Source organism: Pinus tabuliformis, chromosome X (assembly GCF_031772625.1).
Source record: "Pinus tabuliformis cultivar Carrire ecotype Pingquan chromosome X, CPIR1, whole genome shotgun sequence".
NCBI classification, from domain to species: domain Eukaryota; kingdom Viridiplantae; phylum Streptophyta; class Pinopsida; order Pinales; family Pinaceae; genus Pinus; species Pinus tabuliformis.
This window is the reverse complement of record NC_142308.1, coordinates 448,963,607-448,978,822: the sequence shown is the minus strand read 5'-3', so window position 1 is coordinate 448,978,822 and position 15,216 is coordinate 448,963,607. Positions and strand designations below refer to the sequence as shown.

Here is a 15,216-nt window from a genome sequence, read left to right as displayed (position 1 = left end):
AAAGCTGCTAAAAATAGTAAACTGTGTTACAATTGAGGAAATTGAAAAACTGAAAGAAACAATGGTGGAGATCCAAGTGGACTTGGTGGGTGGCCACCAATATCCACCTAGATCATTCCTCCCCCCTTAGGAAGCAATGGTCCCCATTGCATTGAGTTCCTCCATGAGATGAGGAGACCTCTGTTGAACTTGGTCCTTGTTGAGCCACTTGCCCTGGTGAAGGAGTTGGCCTGCTTTGACAACTCAATATAGTTGGATATGCTGCTAGCGAGTGTGGTTGATCTGTGTGTCCATGATCTGATCAGTCGCAGCTTGTTCCATCCAATTTGGATTTAACTTTGTGGGCGTGAGCTGTTCTGCAATGTCGGATGTGTCTAGTAATGGTGGGAAGCATGGTCAAGGGTGGTACACATTGAACACTTGGTGCAAGTGAAGGAATGAGGGAATGATATGCTCCAAAGCATTATTTCTCACAACCTTGGTAATGGTGTAAGGACGATGATGGGTGGTTTGAGCTTCTGATGGGTTCTGGTAAGGTGTTCTTTCTGCTGAGGCGACTAGACTTTGTTGCCCACCTGAAACTTGTGTGGTACCCCTATGGGTGAGGAGAAGTTGTTCCTGTGTTTTGTCATGACCGTATCTCTTTGCTACTGTTTCTACATGGAGGAACCCTTCGTGGGGGTCATGGATGTGGCAATGATCTTCCCCTTACTTTGGGAGTGAACCAAACAAAAAATAAATTTCCTAGTCTGTGAGATGAACTTGTTGCCTTTCTTAGTAGCGATCAAAGAAGTGGCGGTAGGTGGGGCTACCTCTGGTATCATGTAAAATGAATTACCCAAAGAAATAATAACAACACGAGGCCTTGACTCATACACAACATGTCGCCTCCACAAGTAACGCTGGCCTAATAATACATCACAAACATCCAGAGTTGTAACATCACACAATACCTCGTCTGTGAAGGGTTTGATGCTGTAGGGAAGGTGGCACTGCTGGTGAACTTGAAGATCTCGTCCTTAGTGAAGCCACCTGATACTATATGGTTGCAGGTGTGGTGTAGTCGATAGGCCCAACTACTTCACGCTCTCTACTGAAATGAGGTTCTTTTGGCTGCCACTATCGACAATGAATTGCAATGGAAAACCCTTCACCCACATTTGTGAGTGGAAAAGATGCTCCCCCTCCTATGGATCTCTGGGCTCATTCTTCTAGATCTCGGCGGTGGCAACAGTGGCGCTGGGCTCCGTGTCAATGATCTGATTCCCTTTTCCATTCCCCTTGTTGGGTTTTGACTCAGGGTCAAAACATGTATCTGATTCTGAAGCCTTCAACTCGGCCACTAATGACTGATTAGTCCGACACTCACTTGTGTTGTGAGTGGGACTCTTATGGAACTGACACCACTTTCCTGTGTCCTTCTTCGACTTTGTAGTGTTGTTCTTTTCTTGCGGCTTTGACGGGTTGTCTTGGGTCACCCCGCCTTGGCTTTGTCCTTTGGTTTTCGGATTTGCAGATCCAAAGTCTCGCTTCTTCTATTTAAAATTCTGCTCGATTTTGACAGTGTATCGGTATGCCATTCTGAGCGAGGATATTTTCATGAACTCCATCTCTTCCTGGATGTATCTGTGTAGGTAGCCGCATTATTTGAGTACCAAATGTACCTCAGAGTCCTTAATACCAAACTATGTGTGAAGGGTATGAAGAATGTTTGTGAATTCTGGCACATCTTAGTCCCTTCCCTGCTGCAGCATGGCCCACTTTATGTATTTATCCTCATAGCTTTTGACAAGGTAGTACTGCTCCTTGATGGCATTCCAGAATGAGTTCCAAGTGGGAGTGGCGGAAAATAGTGAGCCCATACTTTCATCCTTTTGCTCGCAGTAGGTTTCCCACCAATCCTTGACGTGGGGGGCTACTTTGAGAAGAGTGAAAATAAACTTTTCGTGACTGGAAAAATCATGAATAGAAAAATACCATTCTAGCAGATTTAACCGTTTATCTATGACATCTACATCTATTTGACCCCCAAATATGGGGATTTCAAAATTAACTTGTACCTTAAAGGGTGTGGCATTTCCAAAGTCAATGTTGGAAGCCGATGCATGGCCTCTAGGTAGCCACTGAAGGATCTGGACAAAGTTGTGCATCATCGCATTCCTTTGCTGCTCGAGGGCTTCTTCGAGCAAGATTTTCATAGGATATCCTGCCCCCTCGTCTTTCTTTTCATCTACCATGGGAGGCCATCGAGATTTGCGAGGCTGGTCTTGCAAAGGTTCAACCAGTTCAAGCCCTAACTCCTTATATCCCGACCTCATTGGGGACATGCAAAGAAAAACAGAGAAAAAGTAAACCGCTCTGATACCATTGATCCAAATTTAAACAAGAATGCAAAAAATTACAGAAATAACCATAAATACAGATATGCAGTGGAAATAATACTTCATTTCATTAATGTAAAATATTGAAATATGCTTACAAACAAAAATGGAAATAAACCAACTAGGGCGATGGTAGCTTATCTCTGAGAAGAGATGTGATGGATACATGCCTATGAACTATGTTACAATGAGGCTCGAAGGCCTCTTTATTGTTGAGAAACAATGGAAAACCCTAAACATCCAAAAACCTAACCCTAGAAGATGAAACACCAAACTGTGGGCCCAATTTAGGTAAATTGGTACATCAACTTCCTGGGGTCCTAACTTTGGCATACGATCTCCGTATGATATCCACAATATCTCGTTAGAAATATCTATCTGAGAACTACAACTTTGTGAAGAGAAACATCCGTCCATGGACCCATATTGCTCCCATATTTCCCAAAAAATGTCGTTTAGGGCCTCAAAACGTCTCCGGAAGTTCAGAACCCAAAAAAATGCCTGAAATAGTAAACAATGCTACAATTAAGGAAATTGAAAAACTAAAAGAAACAATGGTGGGGATCCAAGTGAACTTGGAGGCTGGCCACCAATATCCACCTAGATCATTCCTCCCCCCTTAGGAAGAAATGGTCCCCATTGCGTTGAGTTCCTCCATGAGATGAGGAAACTTATGCTGAACTTGGTCCCTGTTGAGCAACTTGCCCTAGTGAAGAAGTTGGCCTGCTTTGACAACTCGATACAGTTGGATATGCTGCTGGCAAGTGTGCTTGATCTATGTGTCCATGATCCGATTAGTTGTAGCTTGTTCCATGCGATTTGGATTTAACTCTGTGGGTGTGAGTTGTTCTGCAATGTTGGATGTGTCTAGTCATGGTGGGAAGCATGGTCAAGGGTGGTACACATTGAACACTTGGTGCAGACGAAGGAATGAGGGAATGTTGTGCTCCAAAGCATTGTTTCTCACAACCTTGGTAATGGTGTAAGGACCATGTCGGAGTGGTCTAAGCTTCTGATGGGTTCTGGTAAGGTGTTCTTTCTGCTGAGAAGACTAGACTTTGTTACCCACCTAAAACTTGTGTGGTACCCTTGTGGGAGAGGAGAAGTTGTTCCTGTGTTTCTTCATGACCGTATCTCTTTTCTGCTGCTGCTGCATGGAGGAAGCCTTCACGGGGGTCATGGATGTGGCGACGATATTCCCCTTACTTTGGGAACGAACCAGACAGAAAATAAATTTCCTAGTCTGTGAGATGAGCTTGCTGCCTTTCTTAGCAGTGATCAAAGAAGTGGAGGTAGGTGGGGCTAACTCCAGTATCATGTATAATGAATTACCCAAAGAAATAATAACATCACGAGGCCTTGACTCATACACAACATGTCACCTCCACAAGTATGGCTAGCCTAATAATACATCACAAACATCCAAAGGTGTAACATCACACAATACCTCATCTGTGAAGGGTTTGATGTTGTTGGGAAGGCGACACTGCTGTTGAAATCGAAGATCTCGTCTTTGGTGAAGCCACCTGATACTGTACGGTTGTGGGTGTGGTGTCATCGATAGGCCCAACCGCTTCACGCCCTCTGCTAAAATGAGGTTCTTTTGGCTGCCACTGTCGACAATGAATTGTAGTGGAAAACCCTTCACCCACATCTGTGAGTGGAAAAGACGCTCCCCCTCCTCTGGATCTTCGAGCTCATTCTTCTGGATATTGGCAGTGGAAACAGTGGCATTGGGCTCCACATCAATGATCTGCTTCCCTTTGCCATTCCCCTTGTCGGGTTTTGACTCAAGGTCGGAACATGTATCTGATTCTGAAGCCTTCAACTCAGCCACCAACGATTGCTTGGTCTGACACTCACTTGTGTTGTGAGTGGGGCTCTTATGGAACTCACACCACTTTCCTGTGTCCTTCTTCGACTTCATGGTGTTGTTCTTTTCTTGTGGCTTCAACAGGTTGTCTTGGGTCACCCCACCTTGGCTTTGTCCTCTGGTCTTTGGATTTGCAGATCCAAATTCTCACTTCTTCTATTTAAACTTCTGCTCAATTTTGACAGCATATCGGTATGACGTGCCAAGCGAGGAGATTTTCATGAACTCCATCTCTTCCTAGATGTATCTGTGTAGGTAGCCATGGTATTTGAGTATCAAATGTAGCTTAGAGTCCTTGATACCCAACTGTGCATGAAGGGTATGAAAAATGTTTGTGAACTATAGCACATCCTAGTCCCTTCCCTGCCGCAGCGTGATCCACTTTATGTATTGGTCCTCATAGCTTTTGACAGGGTAGTACTGCTCCTTGATGGAATCCCGGAATGAATTCCAAGTGGGAGCGGCTAAAAATAGTGAGCCTGCACTTTCATCCTTCTGCTCGCAGTAGGTTTCCCACCAATCCTTGACGTGGGGGGCTGCTTTGAGAAGAGCGAAAATAATCTTTTCCCGATAGGAAAAATCATGAATATAAAATACCCTTCTATTAGATTTAAGCATTTATCTATGGCATCTATGTCTATTTGACCATCGAAGATGGGGATTTCAAACTTAACTTGTACCTTAAAGGGTGTGGCATTTCCATAGTAGCTGTTGGAAGCTGATGCATTGCCTCTGGGTAGCCATTGAAGGATCTGGGCAAAGTTGTGCATCATCGCATTCCTTTGTCGCTCGAGGGCTTCTTCAAGCAAGATTTTCATAGGATATCTTGCCCCCTCGTCTTTTTTTTCATCCGCCATGGGAGGCCGTCAAGATTTGTGAGGCTTGTCTTGCAAAGGTTCGACCAGTTCAAGCCCTAACTCCTTATATCCCGACCTCGTTGGGAACATGTAAAGAAAAACAGATAAAAAGCAAACCTCTTTGATACCACTGATCTGGATTTAAACAGGAATGCAAAAGTTATAGAAATAACCATAAATATAGATATGCAATGGAAATAATACTTCATTTCATTAATGTAGAATACTAAAATATGCTTACAAACAAAAATTGAAATAAACCAGCTAGGGTGATGGTAGCTTATCTCTGAGAAGAGATGTGGTGGCTACATGCCTATGGACTATGTTACAATGAGGCTCGAAGGCCTATTTTATTGTTGAGAAATAATGGAAAACCCTAAACATCCAAAAACCTAACCCTAGAAGATGAAACGCCAAATTGTGGGCCCCATTTGGGTACCCGGGGTTGTAACTTTGGCATACAGTCTCCATTTGATGCGCACAATATCTCGTTAGAAAGATCTATCTGAGAAATACAACTTTAGGAAGAGAAACATCGGTCCATGGACTGATGTTGCTCCAAGTTTTCCCAAAAGATGTCATTTAGGGCCTCAAAACGACTCCAGAAGTTCAGGACCTGAAAAACTGATAAAAATAGTAAACTATGCTACAATTAAGGAAATTGAAAATTTGAAAGAAACAATGGTGGGGGTCCAAGTGGACTTGGTGGGTGGTCACCAATATCCACCTGGCTCAAATATTGTGGAGACCTACTGATTTGTACTTCTCTTGAGATGCTTTGTGGAAATTTTGAAAGTTGGATATTTCATGATGACACTATCCCTGCAGTGACAACATTTGTTAGAATTCCCATGGGAGCCCTAGCATTATATTTTCTTTTGATAAGTCTTGATGAATAAAGTTGGACCAACAAACATTTTTCTGTCAAGATAGTCAAATCTAGCAAGGAACAATATTATAAGTCCATGAACATTTATGTTTCAATTATGGTTTTTTGCAAGTGAGCATCGACATAGGAGTTTATTCACTTGCATGAGGACATGCAAGATTATTGGCATGGGGGGGTGTTAGGCGCCATAATTGTTGTATCTAATGCATCTTTTTTCCATTTGATGCCTCACTTATTCCCTTGTTTTACCAGTTTGTGAACCTTTATCTTGTACTTATACATTCTTTTGATGTAATAGAAAAGATTTACATTTGGTTTTCATTTCTTACCTTTGTTATATGTATTTATTAGGATTGATGTTCATTAATGTTGTTAATGCAGGTCCTGCACTCCATAGAGATCCTGCACAAAAATGGAATTATATGGGGACCAATCGATCATATGAACTTTCCATGGAGGAAAATGATAGATGAAATATGTTTAGAACTATTTTGGATCCTTTTTTACAATTATAGGTGCACTTATCTCTCATTGAATTGTTCCCATACTAAGAAGCAACATTCATGCACTTAAGAGCAACCAATTTGGGACTTTCATACATCAACACATTTTCGGGAAAATCCGATAAAGTTTTTGTTCAAAATACTGTTTAAACACTTCCACATCAGTCAAAATACACCCAGGTCATAAAAATTGATTTTTAGAAATTAATTAATGTTACAGCCCCAAATTCGCAGTAGTTTTCAAACTTTCAATTTCCTCCTCGATTTTCGTGTAGATGAAGTCGAATATGAAAATTATGGAGCATGGGTTTTCTCCCAATGTAGGAAATTGAGTAAATCACATGAGGTTTTCCAAAATTCACCACCGTTTGGGAGATTTGAAGGGGTATTTGAGGCAGATTTGCAGAAAATTAGGTTAAACCCAAATTCGCAAAAGTAGCCAAACAATCAACTTCGGGCATGATTTCCAAGGCAATAGAGCTTAATCAGAAAATTACAAGAGAGGTATTTGTTCTAAGAGATACACAAGGAGGTTATTATATATGTGTGAAGGTTTCTTGTAAGAGGTGTGTATGATTGGATAATCCCTTGTGCAATTTCTTTTGAAACAAGTGATAGAGGTTCAAATCTGAACTCTTGCATTTATGTTTGGGTTTTCCTTTTAAAGTTTCATATAATTTGAAGAAATATTTACATTTATTGGAAGTTGTAGTAAGGATTTGGATATGGAAAGTTTCTTTTCGTTTTCAAAGTCATCTCTTCAGTTAAAAGTTTAGATCTACTCTATGGTGTGCACACTTCTCTTCAGTGAATATTTGTAGGTGATTATTTATTAGATCTTGCTTGGTGATTGATAAATTTATCTTTTAGATTGTTTATATGCAAAAAGTGGGTGAAAACATCTATTATGATGAATGTAATTGTTTGATAATGTCACTTTGCTAGTGAACTTATTTTTGCTTGAGAACTTCATGATTTAAATATTACATCATATTCTTTTGGTCCTATTGAATTTAGTTTGTCATCTAACTACTTGGGTATTTTGGGTACATGAATATAATATTGTTGTCATTAATTAATTTGAAGATCCTCTTTGTCGAGTCATATTCATTACATCTCTAATAAATGTAGAAGTTTATCTCGAACATAGTATTAATCAAACCAGAACAAGTTATGAACAAAATACATTTATGAGGAAATCTTTTTGTTTGTGCACATGAGTTTAATATTTTATTTGGTATTAAAGTCTTCATCTTATCTTGAGATTTATGCATTGAGTAGTCAAAAAGAGTGTGATAAGTTTTGGGGTTTTCTCTTAACTCAATCAAGGTTTCTTTCCACATTAGTTGAGTTTGGGCTTGTTGCACAATATTTTTTTTGGTACAGGAATAGAGTGTTTTATTTTTCAGTACAGGAACATAGTATTTTATTTTTTCGAGTACAGGAACAAATTTGTTTTATTTTTCCTAGTACAAGAATAGAGTGAAAGATTTGTTTTGTCTTCCCTAGTACAAGAACTGAGTGCAGGAATTGGAATAACTAGAGAATAAGAATTAAGATTGTGCGAAATGTTTTAATATCTTGTGCTCTTTTGATGTTTTTCATTAAGATTGATTAGATTGAGACATGTGTTCTTTTGATGCTTTTCATTATTTATCTAGTTTGAAATCTCAGTTTACTTCATAGGTTAATGAATTAAGTAGCTAGTGTCCAGATTGATCAAGTTATTTTTCCTTTAATGAAATTGTCAAATCTAATGTAGGAATTGAATTGAGAATTTATGCACTATTTACTAGAACTTAGAAGGTTGTTAATGGTTTTGCAGGATTAGTGTTTATGGTTTCACTTTTAATGAATTCCTTTGAATGCAGGGTTGGACTGGGAAATAATTATTGTTTGCGGGACAAATTAGGGTTTTGTTTTACAGGTTGTTGGAGTAATTCTCTAGCATTTCTAGTGTTGTGCCTCGAAGTTCATGAACTCTTGGATTGACAATTAAATATTGGTCCATTAATATGCCCTATATTACAAACAACACGAATGTTTGTCACTCACAATAATACTAATGAACCTAATATCACCCTAATAGATAAACAACATGGGAATGAAAAGAATATGGTAAACCTCTCAAACTACCAGTTTGATTATACCAAAATTAAGGTTCTCAAAATACGATTAAACGTTACCATTACACGTAAAATCATTCCAATTAATGAAATTATTTGTAGTATTGAAGATAGTATTCAAATGTTGACTGACTCAGAAAAAAATTGTATTATACAAGATTATGTTGTTATCTTAAGAAAAGCCAAACCACCCAAGAGTAATATCAACAATGAAGATCACCTAGCTCTAATAAGGATTAAGGAAAACCTTAACATTGTTGTCTTGAAAGAAGATAAAAGGTGGAGAAATTGTGGTAATGAACCTTGAAGATTACAATAAGAAAATGAGAGAGCATATATCTAATAGTGGTAGCTACAAGAAGCTCACAAATAACCCCATCACAAAAGTAGTTAGAGATATCAAAAAGGTTATTATATCTTCTAACTTAGATGACCACATAAAAAAGAGATTGATGTCTTATGGTGATATTATACTTAGGATTTATGGAGCTCAAAAATTCCACATGAAGGAAATTCATTTAAGTCTTATAGTAAACACCATTTCCTATCCAACCTATATTTTAGCTAAATATGTGGCTAAGCCCTTAAACCCCTTAGTTGCCCATACTGAATATTACATTAAAGATCCTTTTGATTTTGTTAAATTAATCAAGAAGGTAAAATTTGACCCAGAATAAAACATAGTAAGCTTTGATGTAGTATCCCTCTTCACAAAAATTCCCCTTAATGAAGTTATCCAGGTTATTAATAAAATAGTTGACCCAGTTGTTAGCACTATGTAATTTAATAAGGTTGGGAAATAATTGAAGAGGTAACCACAAAACCACCTTGGAAGTTGGGATCTAGCCCTACCAGCTTCTTCAACTTCTTCATGGTTGAAAGGTCTCTCATGAATAGCCTCTATAATCTCATCATCCATTAATTTATCATCTTCATAGTAACCTACCAAGTATTGTATAAAAATTTCAAAATAATCACAAAAGTTTTGAACTAGCAAAAAATATGGATAATCTTCTTTGTATTTCTCAAAAAATATAGTATGAAAATGCTTTAAAGAACATATACTAGAAGTTGTTAAATTTTCATACCAAGACCTAGAATTTCCTTCCAAAGTAAGCATGAACATCTTCATAAGACAATCTTCATGCCATTCAACCTGTAGCCTCCATAAATGCATATGGAATTTGATAAGATGTAAAGCAGCATTATTACCTTTCTCATTTTTGAACTCTGGAAAATATGATCTCCAACCTATGCAAGGCATGCAATGCGGAAATCTAGGGACACTAGATCTGTCCATAGGAGCATACCTGCATTCTATTCTTGAACTCATCTTGAAAACAATCAACAATAATTGATGAAATTACACACCTTCACATATTGGAGTCACCATGAGTGTTCTACAATCCAAATTTTTTGATAATGGAGTCACCATGAAAGCTTTGAGCTCTAGATTCTTGAACATGGAGTAATTAGGTGAAATATTTAGCCTTTTTGTGTCTGATCACTGTTGACCATCAATAATCAAATCTAGAACTTGATACACTTTTCTGAGGAACATGAAATGTTCGTCCCCAATGGAGTCGCCAAAATGTTAGCACTCTATAATTTAATAAGGCTGGGAAATAATTGCAGAGGTAACCACAAAACCACTTTGGAATCTGGGATCTAACCCTGCCAGCTTCAGAGAGGGATCTCTCTTTCACATTTAGATTTGTTTATATTAAGTTATTAGGCTAGTTATGAAAGTTCAGAGTTTGGTTTTCGAATTAGTTTGGTTGGAACAACAAGGGAAGGCCGTGGGCAATGGAGTCAAAGAGGCTAGGGTGATCAATTTGAAAAAATATCAAGCTTAAGTGAAACAAGACAAGGTAGGCATACTGCTGGATCCTTGCAGTTTATGAGATGAAGAAGGAAAAAATGATTAAGTGTCCATTAAGCAGAGAGAAATTAAGAATTCTATTACTTAACTTTAGTAACAAACATTGAAATTATTCAAAGCCAGAACCAAAGTGTACATATAAACAAATTTTGTCCTTCAAATTTCTATTAAATAATTCAGATTAGAAAACAAATATGAAAAACAAAGAAAACTGATTAAAGTAAGAAGCACTTCACCACATAGTTATGACACAACAATCCTGAAACAACTTGCTTGTATTAATGAAAATTGCCACTAAATCTCAGTGATCAGCTTTACAATAATGGTATTCTTTCTTTGTACAAGTCCCAACATCTCTTACTTCAAATGATGAAGTATTTATAAGAATTATTACAAAATTTCTTGATAGAAAATATCCAGATTCATTACAAATATCTAAAAATTGATTGTAAAAATAAAACACAAATAAAGGCAACTAAAACTATTTGAAGAGTTTTGGTACTATATTTGAGGATTTCTGGTGATAAATAAGAGAATTTCGAATTCGGTTGCAACTCTTATTTGATGAGGTGGCATCCAAGTCACTAACTAACCATGAGCTTTTTCCTCCCAAAATTCTGAAACATAGAGTTTAGTGATCCCTTTGTATATCCCAAACCATAATATATGTTATAAAACTGAGAGAGGTTTCTACAAATTATGATGTTAGAAACAAAAACTCTTTCAGTTTTTGAAAATTCATTTCCACCTGCTCGAAAACTGCATTTGAAAACACTTGCTAAAAATAGGAAAATTTGGGAAAATATGCGTGCCAAGCTTCATCTGAATCTCCCAAACCATAACAGTTGTTAGAAAAATGACAAATTTTTTTATACATGAGGATGTTATCAACAAAAACATCATTCATTTTGTTAAAATTTGTTCTCAGCTATTGTTAAACCATGTTTTAAACTACCGTGTTGTATAAGAAAAAAACATAGTTTTAACTAACCATGAAACATACATATGATGTGGAGGCGGGAAGTGATATGGAGGTGGGGGATGATGTGGAGGAACATGGTTGGTGGTAAGGAAGTGGGGTCCGCAAGTGTGATATGGAGAAATGATGTGGAGGTGAGTGGGGACAATCGTCCAAGTGGCAGGCAATGAGATGTGATGGGGGTAAATAAACATTCGTGGGAGATAGACAGTTTCGGAGGGGGATACGAGTGGTAAATGGTTTTAGGTTGGGGGGGGGAGGGGAGGTTGTGAAACATATGAGGGGTGTCCATGCCGCATGATATGTAAAAGGGGAAACAACTTTTCGGACCCCCCCCGTGTGGTTAATTGTCGGAGGGGATGGGGGGGGGTTCGAATTTGATCACTTGTTGTTGATCCGAGTAGGTTGAATCATGGTCGTTTCTTCTTGCATGCCAGTTATTACAAACGACAAAAGTGTCGCATCCAAACATAAATTTATTACAACTTATTCTAATCACAATTAAATGATGCGATTAATTAAGCTAAACATACTTTAATTAACCTTTAATGATGTATTTTTACTTGCAAGCATACTTTATGATTTTTTCAAAGGTTTTATTTTTATTTTTCTATTTTGTTCTTAGAAATAATTTAAATGATGAAATATTATTTACATCTCTCAAATCCAAATAATCAAGTAAACCAATAACTCATCCTATAAAATTTATAGGACTCTAACACCAGTTACAACAAAACTTGTTAAAGTATGTCTCATATCCACTTTCTTCAATTTTAGAGGAGAATATTATGAATAGACTAGTGGAGCAGCTATGGGTTCTCCCCTCTCACCAGTAGTGGCAAACCTTTATATGGAAGAATTTAAAAGTTTGTCCCTTAACACATACCATCTTAAACCTAAAATTTGGAAAATATTTGTGGATGATACCAATGTCATATGGAAACATGGAAAAGGAGAACTATATAAATTCTTACAACACCTTAATAATATATCTCCTGATATTCAATTTACCATGGAGATAGAAGAAAATGGTTGCATACCCTTCCTTGACATTCTAATAATAAGGAAACCTAATGGTCATATAAGGTCTACCGAAAAAAGACTCACACAAAAAAGTACCTTCATGTTGATTCACATCACTTCCCAGCACAAAATATTTTTGTCATTAAGACCCTAACCACCAGAGCCTTCAAAATATCTGGATAGGATCATAAGGATGACAAAAGAAGCCAGTTTATTGAAGTCTATAAGAATCTTGGCTATTGAAAAAAAGATATATAACTGTCCTCAATAAAGCCACCAATAATCTAGACAACAATAACCCTAAGACACATGACTCTAGAAAGAAAGCACTCATCCTTTACCTTAAAGGAACCACCGACAAGATTGCTAATATTTTGAAAAAAAAAAATCATAACTTCTTTCAAACCTATTAACACTATTAGGCATAACATGGAATCTGTCGAGGACAGTTTAGATAAATTTCAATTTAAGGTCGTTTATAAAATAAATTTCTCTTGTGGAAAGTTATATATTGGTGAAACTCGGTGTTCTCTAAAAGTTAGGATTAAGGAACATGGTGTTGATATCAAGCATGAAAGAATAAAAATTTTTGCATTAGCAAAACATGCCAAAACCACTAAGCATCATATATATTTGGAGGATACTAAGATTATAGCCAAAGAAAACCATTATTATAAACGTAGAATTAGAGAAGCCCTTGAAATTAAAAAAAGCCCTAATAACATTAATAGAGACAATGGTCTTCATATTAGAAGTTGTTGGTTTCATTTACTCAATATAAACCATAAATAATGACCATTTTTTGCCCCTTCCCCTACCATTCTCCCTCTCTCATTCCTCCCCACATTTTAGTTGTATTTATTTTTGTCATTATGTTTATTTTATTTTTTTCATAGTTTTTATTCTCTTAGGTTTCCTTAAATATAAATATCATATATTCTAATTTTCTTTAAAATCTTATATATATATATATATATATATATATATATATATATATATATATATATATATATATATATATATATATATATACATATATATATATATATTCATTAAAATTCATCTCATCTTTAAACCAATTAGATCCTCTAAACTTTAATATATACTCTTCAAATTAAGTCAATTTAATATATTATTAATAAATGATTTTATTAATTATATAGTTCATATCTACTAATTCACTTTTCACATTTCATTTTTACTTTTTAATTCATCTTAATCTATCAATAATTTAAAAAAAAAAAATGAATATAGACTAAAAAAATGAATATATATATATATATATCAACTAAATTTTCTTAAAATATACCTATCCACTATTTATTCTCACCCACTCTTGATAATTTTTACATGTCTTGATAATGGACCTGGATATGGGATCTGAAACATCGACAATAAAAACCAAATCTGTAAGTCTTCCTAAATCAAAAAATAACTCTAATCACATAAATTTAAACACTAGATATAAGATTGTCATGCAACACTTTTGGATTATTCTTGGTATGAATATCAATTTTGATTTTCAATTGACAAAGCTCAGGGCTCAAATGCAACTACATTCTTATTACACAACCATGTTCTTACTATATCTTAAAATGTAGCTCAAACTAATTGAAATTCTATATCAAACTCAGGCCATCTATTTCTCCAAACTAATATTAACATTAGGGAAAATATCTATCGACCTGGGAATGTTTTTTCAATATGAAAAAAGCAACCCGAAGGTTGCCACCACCACTTCATGTAAAATTTATGAAGTATGCAATTCTCCTAGAAATGAAAGGTGGGAACAATAAAAGGGAAATAGGGGACCTGGTAAAGTAGATATGATTCTTCCCAAACCCATGATCCAACATGCAAGTAACATTGATTAAAACTTTGTGAATACTCAAGCTTAGGAAGATCCAAGACATGCATAATACCAAAGGCCTCTTCAACAACAGAAGAATTTTCTTCTAAAAGATTATGTTTCCTTTCCTCATTATGAATCCTAAACCCTACAGGTATTTCCTTGATGTCAATGTACACGAAGCATAAGAAAAAGACAATGGGGGAAGACAAGCCAAATATAATCACATTGAAAATTTGCGGGTCTATTTTAGAGTTGTGATATAACTATTTGAAGCTCTTGGGAGAGCTAAAAGATGGTGACATGGATCAACAAAGAAATCCTTTTCATTGTTTTCTTTGCACTATCTTTCTACTACTTATTTTCCTCAATGTCAGGATTGTGTTTTCTACAAAATTTTCATTAGGAACGAATCCATTATGTATATCTAAACACTTGATTGTTTCCTAAGGTATGGTAAACAAACATTAACAAAAGAAATAACATTGTGTTATTCGTAATTCAATTCCAAGACATGTTAAAATGCATTTGGGTTTCCCAATATAAAAGCACTACACATACCCACAAGGATGTCTTGCCATTTGTAGCATATGTGTCTCAGAATTTTCCACTTGGGCTTGTCTAGAAATCTCATCAAACATTTAAAATTCTCCAGTAATGACCCACTTTTGGCTCCTATGCACTATCTACCAGACCCATAGCCATTTAGCCCCAGGAAGCATAGATCTAGAAATTTTGGGTGTTGTTGCAAGCTCCTGATCATTTTATGATGCTTCCCTTTGAAACATTTGAACATGTAGGGAGCTGGGAAGGTCCCTCTAAAAAATTAGAGCAAGAAGACCTTGAGCTAGGTA

The 15,216-nt window shown here is 36.4% G+C and overlaps 1 pseudogene; it reads right to left on the bottom strand.

The window, feature by feature from the left end:
* The window catches only part of LOC149140516 (protein trichome birefringence-like 11), a 53,009-nt pseudogene extending 38,579 nt beyond the window's left edge, over positions 1-14,430 (bottom strand).
* Between the last annotated feature and the right edge of the window lie 786 nt (positions 14,431-15,216).